The sequence below is a fragment of the Arachis hypogaea genome, chromosome 9 (genome assembly GCF_003086295.3).
Source record: "Arachis hypogaea cultivar Tifrunner chromosome 9, arahy.Tifrunner.gnm2.J5K5, whole genome shotgun sequence".
Lineage (NCBI taxonomy): Eukaryota > Viridiplantae > Streptophyta > Magnoliopsida > Fabales > Fabaceae > Arachis > Arachis hypogaea.
The window spans coordinates 39,737,712-39,751,810 of NC_092044.1; the positions used below are offsets into that span (position 1 = coordinate 39,737,712).

Here is a 14,099-nt window from a genome sequence, read left to right on the forward strand (position 1 = left end):
TCAATTTGTATTTGTTTTAATTTTTTTAATAAAATATTTAAATATTTGCATTATTCAATTAGAATGTTATTGAAATATTTTTGTTTATTTTATAAATTTTAAATTTTGAATTAAATTTTATTAGTGTTCTTTGCAATGGATGAGGTGATAACTTATTCTGTATTTGAATTGATGGATATTTGTATTTGTTATGCTAATTTTTAGTAATTTTGGATAATTTTTTTATGTTTATGAAGTTGATTTTATTTTGGATGAAGAATTACCAAAAGTTAAGAAAAGATCTGTATCAGTTTTAAAGATAATAATACTATGATAAATTGTGATGATTTTGAAAGAGTATAAAAAGACAAAAATAGTAATGGTAATACTAAAATGAATGGGATAAAATTAACTTTTTAATAAATTTGTGAGTTGTGTATTCTGTCTATCTTAATTATCAAACAAAATATAAAATTAATGTTTTCTTATATTTATATACTTTTGTGTATTTGTATTTATTTCTTCATAATTTTAAGACATAAACTAAACACAACCTCTTTGAACAACGATTTAGCATGAAAAATCTTAACACACCAAAACTCTTAAATTCTAGCATGGTAAGAGAGATGTCATACAAATAATTGTTACAAGATTCAACGTAATAATATATATATATATATATATATATATATATATATATATATATATATATATATAAAAAAGATGATGTCAAATGACTTCATTATTTAACTATAACTTTGGTTTACTTTGGGAAAAAAATTGGTGTAATCAGTATATTATTCATTAGTTAGGTAACGATAATTTTAGGAAAACAATAACTTAAATTTATTTTATTTAATTTAATATTAACAATTTTATATATGTAATATTTATAATTATATCTAAAATTATTTAATTATTATTTTTACAAATACAAAATAAAATAACTCTAATTTTGACGGTTTTGGGTTATTTTTTATTATTTTTTAAATTTTTTATGTAATTAGTTTTAACTATTATTATTATATTAATTACGTTGAATTATTATGAAATAAAATAGTTTTTCAGTCCTTTGAATTACTCGGAGTAAAATCTACCATATCCAAAATAAAGACAACTGAAATTAAAAAAAAAATACTGATTATATATGTTAAATACGTGCGTCTGTATTAATGTCTAAAGTTTTCTTACTTTTTTCCGTTCTGATATATATATTTAATTATATAATATTATATTAATAAAAATAATTATTTTTTATATTAATCACGTAAATAATAATTTAAAAGAACAATTGTGGCTGTTACACTATTAGAGTTTTAGTGTATCAAAATTAACTTCTAACGTAATTAATTACTATACTATTTAAATATACATGAATATCAACATATATAGGCATGATAATATAGCTCACCAGACACCAGCCAATACCTACTTAAATAACCTATTCGATCTCGTCTTGAACATGCAACATTATTTTTCTTTTTCTTTTATTTTTTTCTTATTCGTTCTATTTTCTCTCTGAAGCTTATCTTACTCGATCACTCGCTGGTTTTGTTGATTATCCTCCCACTACTACTCGTTTCGATCCCTTCGAAATGACCATGGCTAATGTTCCGGTATTCATTTTCTTGTACAACAACATGCAATTGCTTCGCAAGAAGAGTTAGGAACAAAAATAGATAAATAAATAAACAAAAAGAAACATTGTAGTTTATTAAATTCATAATATTAATTGATATATATTTCATCATGTCATGTTAGTTATTCTAATGTTCATCATGCATCCAAATGACATCACTATTTTATTTCTTTTTTTGTTCGCTTCTCTTTTCAATATGCATGGTCAGGAATAAGAATAGGATGAAAATTTCTATGAACGAAATCCGACCCGTCAGTAAAATGTATATATTTTCTATTCCGCTTGTCTTAATAGAAACCACAAAAATTGAAATTTTATATTTTCTACTCATCAAAATTATGATATTATATCATAAAATTATTTATTTTTAAAAGTTTGTATTATTAATTAAAAGATAAATAAATCTTTTCAGAAAAAATTTAAGTCACAAAGTAAAGAATTAATTATTATTAAATTTATAATTTTTATCATCCATAAATTTTATTATTTTGATTCGAGAGTGATTAAATTCTCATTTTCTTATTTAGAGGAACTATAGATCCGATCCTTGTATATCTAACAAAAAATACATACAGTTAGTAGGGAAGGATCTTGGAACAGTGGCGGGTGGAGGAGGAAGAGGAAGAAAAAACTCATGTCTAGTATGTGCAGTAATGATGGCGAAATCAGTGGAAGAAGCGTTGATTGTGATGTGGAAAGCTAAAGAAGCTGGTGCTGACCTTGTTGAGGTTCGGTTGGACTTGTTGAAGAACTTCAATCCTTCACATCATCTTCAACTTCTCATCAACAACCGCCCTTTGCCCACCTTAATCACTTACAGGTAATAAATAAATAATCATGTTACCATCACAATTTTATTATCATTTTTCAATGTGTACATATGTGTTTGTTACATATATAATTATTTATGTTCTTCGTTCTATTAATTTAAATTTCTTTAAAAAATAATTTTATAATATAATATTAAAATTTTTATGATTCAAAAATTTAAAATTGGATCATTGTTGATGTAAAAAAAAACCATTGACATAAAACAAACAAAAAAAATCTATGAAATATTCAAACAATGTCAAAAGAGATTTTTGTTAATGTACACCTTTCTAATAACTTAAACTTTTAATAGAAGTGATTTTATGAAACTGATCATCCATCTTTAATTTAATTTCTGTATTTTCTTTATTTTTTTCTGTTTTCTTAAACACTCGGTGATGAAACCATGTATGTTCTGCATCGATCAATGCATCTAATAGGAAATTGAAAGACTTGCAATGATTACTTCCTACAAAAAATTATAGATTCAGGATTTGAAAATCATACCTTTAAAAATCTAATATATATATATATATATATATATATATATATATATATATATATATATATATATATATATATCTTAAAGCAATACACTTTATACATATACAAAATTGTATTAAAGAAAATAGATCCACACATAACTTTCCATTTCACTTTAGCAAGTTCAAATGTAATGTCTTACTTAAGGAATCAAAAGAAAATATATAAAAGAATGTCTCTAAAAAATTGTGAAAAAAGTATTGTATAATAAGATGTTATACCTTATTAATTACATACAAGATCATGTTAAAAAAAAGTTGAGAAGATCTATTTTTAAAATTGCACATAAAAAATTATATATTTGGTAATTTAATATTGTTTTCTAACTTTAGATATGTATTTTTTAAAATTTTAAAACTGTAATATAACACAGAGATATCACATGAGACTAAAAAACGTGAATTTAAGTAGATGAAGAATAATTAGAAGTCTTAATTTATTAATGTAATTCTTAAATGATTAAAATTTAAATATATACGTATTTTTTGAAAATATTAAAAACATTAATTTTAAGATACTACTAGTATAAAACTATTTTACACATGCATTCAGTCATTTAAAAAAATTATTAAAAACTATTTGCATCAACGTTAAACTCATTAGAAAAAGAAAAATTTATTTCAAAGCATTTTTATTTAAACATTAAAAATTAACTGGAACCGTCAATATATTTATATCTCATTGAAAAAACCGTGTTATGTTAAGTGTCACCTACTCACCTAATATTGAACATAAACATAAAAAGCTTCACTATGGAACGGTGAAAACTCAAGTGCAGTCGATTTTACATAAAGTTGATACTTGAGAACTGTTAAATGATTTAATTGATTTGATTAAATTTTCATTTAACAGCCTCTCAAATATCAACTTCATACGAAGTCCTGAATTTTCACCCCATGCAATAATAAAAAGATTTAAAAATATGAATATGGATGATGTATAAATTGTGAAATTTATAGTGTTGTACTGCAAAATTATTATATTGACTTAGCTTTTGATGGTGCATGTACTACGTACATAATGTGTGTGTTGATGAATTGTACTTTGGTATCAGACCAATATGGGAAGGAGGACAGTATGATGGTGACGAAAGCAAGCGACAGAGTACTCTACGCCTAGCCATTGAGTTGGGTTCTGACTTTGTTGATGTTGAATTAAAGGTAATTTATGTCACTGCCATCTTCTATACCTACCTTGTGTCATATAATTAATAATCACCCAATCATTTAAGTGTAAATAAAACGTCAATTTCATTCAAACTGTATTCATATTTCACTCGATAATGAAGTTTGTGTGAATTCACATAGTTTTCTTTTCATATATAATCTAATTGCTGTTGATTAGTATTATGGATTAAATATATATATATATATATGAATATTGTATGGTAAAACGCAAGGAGAAAAAAAATATGGTGGGATTGAAATAACTATCATTCTATATATTTAAAAAAAGACATTAATATTCCAATCAATTTTTTTGTGTATTTTGACATAATAAGAACAAACATTCATTCATGAAATAGTCATATATAGTACTTACAGATAAGAGAAATTCAAACATTAGATCTAAGTCTAATGAAAAAAAATCAAACACTAGCTCTCCATGGTTTATTTCTTTCCACTTTAGGTTCAAAAAGAGAGAGAGAAAGAAACGCAGAGGTTTACTTCAGAATGAGATCCGTGTCTATATAGTAAATAATGTACTTTACAATGTCCCTCGTTCTAAATGCAATCTATATATCTATTAAGAAATAAGATTAGTTTTTTATGGTTTCAGTGGCTAAGAGAAGGGGGTTGAATCTTAACCCCTTTTTTTGCTTGCTAATACTTGCTGGACTTAGAGGAGACTTTTCTGTTTTTGTCTCGTCCCTAGCCACGAGACTTTTTACTTTTGTCTCGTCACTTGGCACTAGACATTTTTTATTTTAGCTCCTGTGCAGCAGAAACAAAAATGGAGAAGTAGAGAGAGAAGATTACACCCAGATATATCCTAGTTCAGCTGCTAAGTGCAATGCAGCCTACATCCAGTCTCCATCACAACAATGATGGATTTTCACTATAATCATCCAGATTACAAATTGTAAAGTGCTAACCCAACTTACAAGGGGATTCCCACAGAATCATGAAACACAACATAGATGAATAAAGGAACTCTAAGACATCTATGGCTTTTTCTTTTAATTTTGCACTCTATGCCTTTTTCCGCTCTATGGCTTTTTCATACAAACCTCACTGTTTGCCTTTTTCCATGAGACTCAAGACATGACAAAATTAAACAGAAAAATTACAAAACAGAATACATTGAAGGAGAAGAAAATCTGTAAGCTTAGGTAGCTATGAGACTTTTGTGCCTTGCACTCTCAGATTTTCTCCTCTTTTCAAACCGTGACTGTTTACCCCTTTTATAGAGAAGTGAAGCCTTCACAGTTGAAACACAAAACCGAGCTTAGCTTCTTTTCCTTCAAAACAGATCTGGTTCGGCCACACAGAGAGAAGAGGTAATTCGTGCAAAATCCAATATGCAAGTACCTCTAGTTCTTCCTTGGTCATCACACTTCATCAATCCGGGCGCTCCATCCTTGGCTTGCTCTCCAAGATGGATTTCTGGCCCTTGATGCTTCATGATGATGATGACTTCATCTGCTCCAATCTCTGCCTCTTCCATCACTTCGCCACTCTAGCTACTTCCTGTGGTGGTTGAGCAGAATCAGAGACAAGTCATGCCTCCAAGAATCTTCACCTTGCTGGCCGAATCTTCTTCTTTCTTTTTTGAGTATGAAGGATCCGAGATTACCTCACCAAATCTAACCACTTTTTGGTGATAATCTCAGCCACAGCATACTTTTCTTTTCATATGTTTTCTTGTCATCATTAGCTTGATGGTCTTGATGCATGCAGCTTCTTCTTTTCGGTGAGTAGGTGTAGCTTCCATGGCTTCCTGGACAATAACCGAAAGAGAAGAAAGAAAGAGATGAGAAAGAAGAAAGAGAATTTGAACATCAACTAATGTGTTTTGATAAAGCAAAAAATAAATGTCCACTTCCCTTTTATTGAGCAACGTGTAGCTCATTGATACCCATCAAATCAAAGTTACTCATATTCTCTCTTATGTTTCCAATGCTAGCATATTAAATTTGAAATCCATCTCTTAACAAGAAATGAAATCCGTTAGAAAATATGGAGCCAATTTGCTTTCTTTCATTATGTATCGGACCAAGCATTGGATCTTTGGTTTGATATGGGCTTAATGTTGAAGTTCAATAAAACTGGCCCATTTATAACATTTGTTTTCCTGATGAATTTGGTTTCGGATCAAGCACAGGAAACTTTCATCAAAATTAAATCTGGACTTGGTTGCAACAACATTGAGCTTGGCCCATTCATACAATAATTCAGCCACATAATAGGAAACATGTAGCAAGGCTGATTGTTGGTTTTAATTTGGGCTAGCAATATTTTATTTTCCGGCCCAATTAAAAACCTGCACAGCAAAATCAATTTGATTAATATATCAATTAGCTTAATAATTTTGTTGTTAATAATGTTTGATCATCATCAATTTAATTTAGAGTTTTCCAAACTCATCGGTGTTTTTTTATGATTCCTTTTTTTTATCTATTAACGTCAATTTATTATTTTATCATCATAAAATAGAGTATATAAATTTTGCTTAATTATTTACTGAAGGTAGCTCATGAATTCTACAAGTCCCATGGAGGGAAGAAACACGAGAGTGTGAAGATCATAGTATCTTCACACAACTTTGAGAATACTCCATCCATTGAGGAATTGGGTAATCTTGCTGCTACAATTCAGTCGGTTGGTGCTGACATCGTAAAGATTGCAACAACTGCCTTGGATATCACGGACTCAGCACGTGTTCTCCAAGTCCTAGTGCATTCTCAGGTATTTTCACCTTCACAAAAATTAAATCACCACTATATATATTTTATACTTTTATTGTATTTTAGTTATAGATATAAATTTATATTAGAAGAATGATAGAGACCCTCAAAATTTATTGTTTTTGGTCATCAATAATTAAAAGTGTGGACTTGTTGAATTACTAAATTAAAAGAATTGAATTGATGGTTAAAAACAATAGTAAAAAAAATAAATTTTGATGGACTTTTAGTATTTTTATTTTATTTTAATATAACAGAAGTTTTTAATATATGATTTATTTTGAGCTATTTTATACTTGTTGATGAGTCCAGAACTTTATAAGTTGAAATAGGAAGGACAGTTAACATTTTAACTGAACAATGATAATTGTACATAGGTGCCAATGATAGGAATAGCAATGGGGGAGAAAGGATTTATGACACGAATACTGTCAGCAAAGTTTGGAGGATTTCTTACCTTTGCTTCAATGGAGGCTGGAATTGAATCAGCAGCAGGGCAACCATGTATCAGTGACTTGCTGGATTTGTACAACTTTAGACTAATTGGACCAAATACCAAAGTGCATGGCGTTATTGGAAACCCAATTAGCCATAGCAAAAGCCCTCACGTTTATAATCCAGCTTTCAAGTTTGTGGGATTTGATGGAATTTACTTGCCCTTCTTGGTTGATAGTGTCTCACGTTTTCTTCACACTTTCTCATCTCTTGATTTTGTTGGATACAGGTATGTAATTTTGTATCCTAACATGGATTGTTTCTTCCTGTATGATTTGATTTTGGACATCTTTATGATACAGAATGGGCAAAATAACCATTTTTCGAGGTTTTTTTCTTTTTTTTTTTTTTTTGTTATGCTAACTTACTATTGAAATTTGAAAGGAATGTGAATTTGTTTCAAGTAGAGTAAACAAATTAGAAGTTAGATAGAGTAAACAAATAGAGCAGTTAGTTAGAGTAAACAAATGTAGCAGTTAGTTGGTTAGCATGAAAGTTAAGCAGCTTGAGTCAGTTAGAGGTATTTAGCTCGTGTAGGTGAGCATTTTAATGAAAAACGTCGTTTCACATAACACGGATCTCTTTCTCACTAGTGATGGTCATAAAACAATATGTATTTTACTCTGTTTGTTCATGTGAAACGCGTCATTTCGATGAAAATTAGACACTAATATAAAATGATGTCATCATTTTTATTCATCAGTATATGTGACAAGTTAACGTGACAAATTAGAATGCTATTAACGAAGATGAGTTTAGGAATTAAGCGAGTTATGGTTGTAAATTTTGGGTACATCTTGGATCATTTAAAATTTTAAAAATCAATTTTATGATCAATTTGAGTATTAGCTCATATACTAGCTAACTGATAGTTCCATCTTGTATATAAGCATCATCTCTTAGATCCGATAGAGATAGAAGCTTCTAGCACACTTTCAGATCAACGCACAACAACAAACTCTCCCTCTTTTGTATCTCAGCTCTGTTTCTTGCATTCTGAGAATCATAGTTTTCTTCTTTCCCAACCATTGTATACAAATACAATAGTTACTTAAGCTAGTTCTTCTTCTTATTATTTCTTTAATAATACAGTTACACGATTCCTCACAAGGAAGATGGACTTAGGTGTTGCGATGAGGTGGATCCTATTGCCAAGGTACTTACCCTAAAAGTTTATCCCATAATTGTGGATGCTATGGTCTTAAACTGCAGTTGTAATTATAGTAATTAATTTATAGCCACAATGGGAGTTATAGACTGTAATTTAAAATAATATAAACTAATGTTTAGTGTTAACGAATGTTTAATTTCTAACAAAATCTGTTATTTTTTCAGGAAATAGGAGCTATTAGTTGCAATGATTAAGAGGCTACAAGATGGAAAACTACTAGGTTACAATGTTGACTACCTTGGGGCCATTACAGCTATTGAGAAGGGACTAACAGGTCTCTATATGTTTCAATTATTTTTTATTTAAATTGTTAACTTAAAAACAAGCTTTTATTAATTAGTTACCTGTAAATATGTGAATTTGTAAATTTGTAGAATCAATCGGAAGATCCAAATCTAGTTCACCTTTATCTGAAAGACTATTTGTGGTAATAGGAGCTGGTGGTGCAGGAAAAGCACTTGCATATGGTGCAAAAGTAAAAGGGGCAAGAGTTGTTGCTAATCGTACATATGGTGTGATAATATTTTTGTCTTTGCTTTATTAGAATTATTATTCCTGATTAATTAACAATTATGCTTAATTAATTAATTTCAGCCAAGGCCAAAGAACTTGCTGAAAAAGTGGGAGGAGAGGCTATAGTTCTATCTGACTTAGAGAAGTTCCACCCAGAAGAAGGAATGGTTCTTGCAAATACTACATCTATTGGAATGAAACCAAATATTGATCACACACCCTTACCAAAGGTTTGGAGTGAGTTAATGTTGCATAAAATCCTTTAGCTAAATTTATTGGCTGAACCCATTTACCCAACTTAAATGAATGAATTTTTATCTTTAAAATTAAACTCGTAAAAATGAGAAGTTAAAAGTGTTAAATGGACTTGACATGATTAATCCGAAAAAATAGTAACTTAAACGGACAAGTCATGAGTTAAACTAGTGGTCTGTTTAAAATTTTATTTTTTTATTTTCCAAAAAAAAGAGTAATTTTTTTTTCAATTTTCACTAGTCCAATTTAAAGACCTGACTCCTTTGCTAAAAAAATTGTTTGTTTACATTTTTCACTTAAAGTGACTGTTTTTGTAAAAAAAAAAAATTTATTTTGGGCCAAAACTATATTTTATCTATTTTTTTTTTAAAATAGGCCAATAGACTAATCTATATAACTCATTATATTAGTTCATAGTTGTAAAAATCGGATTGAACCGATTCGACTAAAAAATCGGTGAATCGGACTCCAACCAGTCCGGTCCAGTCTTAAAATTGTTTAAGATCAAGAACTAGTAAGAATTAATTAAACTAGTAAAAATCGATAAAAAAAACCAATTCAACCGAACCGCTCAAAAAAAAATTCAAAAATTAATAAAGGTGTAGTTTAAAGTTATTTCTTGTTATCTCGTATGCTAATTATTAATTATATAGTAAAATTGCATAATAATTTTTTTTGATAATTTTTTAATTTTATATTCACCTATATTCAAATTAATTTTTTTTGCCATTCATAATTATTAATATAAATATTATTAAATACGTATAATAAAAAATATCAAATATTTCTATTAATTATAATATAATTATTTTTTTATGATAATATGATATTTGTTAATATTATTTTTCAATAAATACATATATTATATAATAATATAATAAATATAAAATATTTTAATATAAAAATAATATTAAAAAATTTTTATTATGAAAAAATATTAGAATTTTATATACTTATTTAATAATAACTGAATTATAACTTATTGATTATAATTTATTAAAATTTAATTATTTTTAAAATATTAGTTAAAATATGTATTTTAAATTTTTAATTATTTTATATTTTTTATTTATATATAATCAATTTTTACCAGTTTAACCAATAATTTATCAATTAAACCAATAAATTAATAGTCTGACTAATTCGATCATCGGTTTGATTTTTACAGCTATGTGCTGGCCATGAGCGGTTTACGCTTAAAAACTAAAACTAGGGAATAAACAAAAATAAACGAGACAACTCCTTTGATAATACTAGTGTTGCATTTACATATATGTGCATACTGTTAATATGTTGGTTTTGATGGAAACGATTAATTTCGTTTTTTTTTTTTTTTTTGTCAACAATATATTAATTCGAAGGGTTAGTCATTAGTTCTTATTTGATAAGTGTGTGAATAAATTTCAGTTAAAAAAAAGGTTGGTGGTGAAGACTCTCATCAAATAGATATGGGTCTGAATTTGGTTAATTAAGCAAACAAATCAATTTCACAGAGCTTTCACTCTTTGCTGGGTCTTAACGAATCTCAAGTTATTATATATGTAGATTTCATGCCACTTAGTGTTTGTATATTATATTAACATGCAGGAAGCCCTGAAACACTATTGTTTGGTGTTTGATGCTATATACACACCCAAATCAACAAGACTCCTTCAAGAAGCGCAAGAAGCTGGAGCTGCTGTAGTCTATGGTACAGAAATGTTCATCAACCAAGCATTTGTGCAGTTTGAAAATTTCACAAATTTGCCTGGTATGTACCAAAGAAAAAAGAGACATTCTAATAAAAAGTGAAGACTTCGAGTTAATATTCAATTTGGTCTTGAAATTTAAGGTCGGATTTAAATTGATCCGTAAAATTACAATTGATTCAATTCGACTCCCAAAATTTATAATAGTAACTCATATTAGATCCTGAGTTGATTTTCATAAATGGCGTGTTGATTTAATTGTCAAGATTTAGATCCCTCACCTAGATTCCACATGACTAACACTTACTAGGCCTCCTAAAAGCTTGATTGGCTCCCAACATCCTTACGAAGATGACAATAATAAATTCAATTTAAAAATTTTGCGGCTCTCGAAGCAACAATAAAATTTTTGGAGCTCTAATAAATCTTGATCACATGAAAGTTTGGCAAGCAATCCAAATCGTAACCGGCTACTGTACCAAATTAACACGTCGTTAACGGAGACTAGCTTAAGGTTTAATGTGAGTTATGATTATAAATTTTGGGATCCAATTTAAATCTGTTAAAATTTTAAGGATCAAATTGAATGTAATTTTAAATTTCAGGGTCATACTGAGTATTAACTCGAATATTTTTATACAAAATTTTTATTGTACAGTGTAAAGATCTTTTTAAAATTTTTAAAATTATTCCAAAGAGTGACATGTACCCTTTGAAGTTTAAATTTTTTTGTTTTAATTAATAAATGTAGCGGATTAACAACAATTACAAAAAGTAACTTTATAAAGAAAAAAAATATGGTACCACAACCCACAGGCCACAATGCACCGTGGGTGTTGCTAATGTTCTTGTTACTTTTTTATTTTCTAATTATTTTTTAATAATTGTTTTTAACTTAATATATCTATTAATTAAAAAAATAAAGGTCTAAATGAAAGAGCATATGTCCCTCTTTGGAATAATTTTTAAAAAATCTATAAAAACTCTATATTAAAAATGCATTTTATTTCATTTCTTTTATTTAGCTAGACAACTTCATACACCACTTTCTTAAATAACTCATCACTTGAATTCTATGTAATTTCGTTTGATTTGCATGACAGTCTAATTTTTTTTTTTTAGTATTCGGCCTACACTGCACATACAGTGGGTGTGTTATCACACAATTGGGTAAATCAAATAAAAACAAAATTCAAATAGTTGTACGCTGTCTGTGTGATTTTACACGAGGAGTGTGATGAGTCATTTGAAACTTGAAAGAGTTGTTAATTTAAGTTGTAGTTTTTTTTTAATAAAGTAATAAAACTGATCATAAAAAATTACACGCTAATAAATATGACTATAGAAAAATTAAAATTAATTTATAATTATAAAAGATAGATTCTAATAGACAATATTTTCTAAATCCTAAAAATATATTAAAAAATTTTAATTCACTCTTTTAAATTAACCTAATCATTCCTAATTTCTTTTCCAAATCCTTTCTCTTCTCATCATTCAATGATTACTTTTCAAACACGAACTAAATTCCACTCTCCACTCTCGAATTTCTCAATTTTCAGTTTCGTCTCCTTCAAATCCTTTAATTTCCGAAAATTCAACCCTAATTATTAATTCTGCTATGAACAACACCATCACTAACGACACCAACAATTTCAACATCACTGATTCTCGTGTCTTATCGTCACACTTTCTAAAAGCTGACAACAATGACAATCACTATAACAACAATAGTGAATTTTATAGTATTTTTGTTATGATATGTAAATTATCTAACTTTTTTTTTAAAATAAAAAATAAAATATTTAAAAAAAAATAAATCATATAAAATTTATTAAATATTTTTTTTTTTTAATGACTTAAGTATAAAGTGATAGGTACCATAATATTCACCAACAAGAATAACAATTCCTTTATTGGTGAAATATAATACTTTTGTCCTTCTTCGCCTAAAATATTTATAATGTTGGATGCGGTTCTAACTATATTACTAGTACTTATTGAATGTTGACAAGCCACAGGAAAAAAAAAAGCCACTGCAATGGAAAAAATATATAGTTTCATCTGTTTCTATCAGGAAAAAAAATTTATTGTTTTGTTTGGATGATTATAAATAAAAACAAAAAATTTGGATGATAAAATTTGGGAGAGAAATTAAAAGTAAGGAATTGGAGTGAGAGAGAATTGGAAAAGAGAAGGGGTTATTAGTGAAGGAAAGAGGAGAGAGGTTGAGAAAAGGATTAAAAGATTGAAGATGATAACGAATAGTATCGGGATTAAAAACAGATTAAGATTAGAATTTAATAGTGGTTAGATTAGGTTAAATGAATAATTTAAAATTTTTTTATAATGTTTTAAAATTTGAATAATTTTATTTTTTGGAATCTATCTTTTATAATTATAAATTAATTATTTTTTATGATTAAAATTATCAGTATCATAATTTTTAATGGTCAATTTTAGTAGTTTAATTTTTTTTCTTCTCACTTTTAGGTTTTCTTTAACACTTTAACATTATTTTAGTACTAAAATTAACTTCATGTATGTTTTTTCTCACAGCTCCAAAGCAAATCATTAGGGATGTGCTTGCAAAAATTATATGAGAACAGGTTCGGATGCTTGAAGTGAAGCTGATTAATTAGAAGTTGTTTCTATTAAGTATTAGTTATATATATGGACCATTTTTCAATTATTTCATTGCTCAATTTAATAATACATTGGGGCTATTGGAGACACATTCTATCGAACAGAATTAAGAATGTCATTTCGTATTTCAAGTATTAGGTATTTCATATATTATGATATATAATTGCCTATTAATTAGATTGATATTATTGATATTCTTACTGAAGATAGGATATTAAATATTTATTATTTGAATTCTTTTTTACTTATTCATCACTTCATCATCTACAAACAGATGATATCTTGAATCATGTTACATAAAATCATCACACAACAACCATAGATAAATGCATTTGACATTTATTATTGATTATTATTATGAATTCTAACATGATATTAAACTCATGGTATTTTTTTTAGCATTTTGAGATTGTTCTCTCAACCTCTCTATAAATAAAAAACTTTATTCATATT

The 14,099-nt window shown here is 27.6% G+C and overlaps 1 pseudogene; it reads left to right on the forward strand.

Moving 5' to 3' along the window:
• The first annotated feature begins 1,449 nt into the window (after positions 1 to 1,449).
• LOC112710888 (bifunctional 3-dehydroquinate dehydratase/shikimate dehydrogenase, chloroplastic-like) lies at positions 1,450 to 13,802 on the forward strand (annotated as a pseudogene).
• The last annotated feature ends 297 nt before the right edge of the window (positions 13,803 to 14,099 follow it).